The following is a 624-nucleotide window of genomic DNA, read 5'->3' as shown; positions in this document are numbered from 1 at the left end:
TGTGTTTTCTATGCATAAGTCTGTATGGGAAGTTGGATTTTAACACGTATCATTGTTGGAAAAAGGACACATCTGATGGTTTGTTTTTAACGTCAGTGGTTGGTTTCCCAGACATGGCCTGTTCTAAATTATTTTGGTCAAATTTTGCTATTAACAATAAGTAAATAGTCTGTGTCAGGTTCAGAAATGAATGGGGGCTTGTGACAAACATGCCCCTCAAATTCAAAATGTAGGTGCTCAAAATTCCACGTAATGAATTCCCTCTATTTTATATATACATTTTTTATTTTGAAATATTTCCTAATATTTCTTTCTATAGACTAATATTTATAAGTCTAATACATATTATCACAAAATATGAGTTGATGCTGATTTAAATATATAGGTAACAGCCTTACTGAAATAATTAAGAATTTATTTTAATAAATTAGATTTAAGTATTTTACATAAAAAGACGACACTACAGACAACTCCGTACCAATGGACAATTAACATAGTTCAGAATTATGAATACTGTACATTTTGTGCATATATTTGCCTTGTTTTGCATGATATTGTGAGCTTCACATAACCAACAGCCTTCAAATAAGCCATTCTTATTTAAATACACGTGTACATTATAAG

The sequence above is a fragment of the Myxocyprinus asiaticus genome, chromosome 38 (genome assembly GCF_019703515.2).
Source record: "Myxocyprinus asiaticus isolate MX2 ecotype Aquarium Trade chromosome 38, UBuf_Myxa_2, whole genome shotgun sequence".
NCBI classification, from domain to species: Eukaryota; Metazoa; Chordata; class Actinopteri; order Cypriniformes; family Catostomidae; genus Myxocyprinus; species Myxocyprinus asiaticus.
This window is presented reverse-complemented; position numbering follows the sequence as displayed.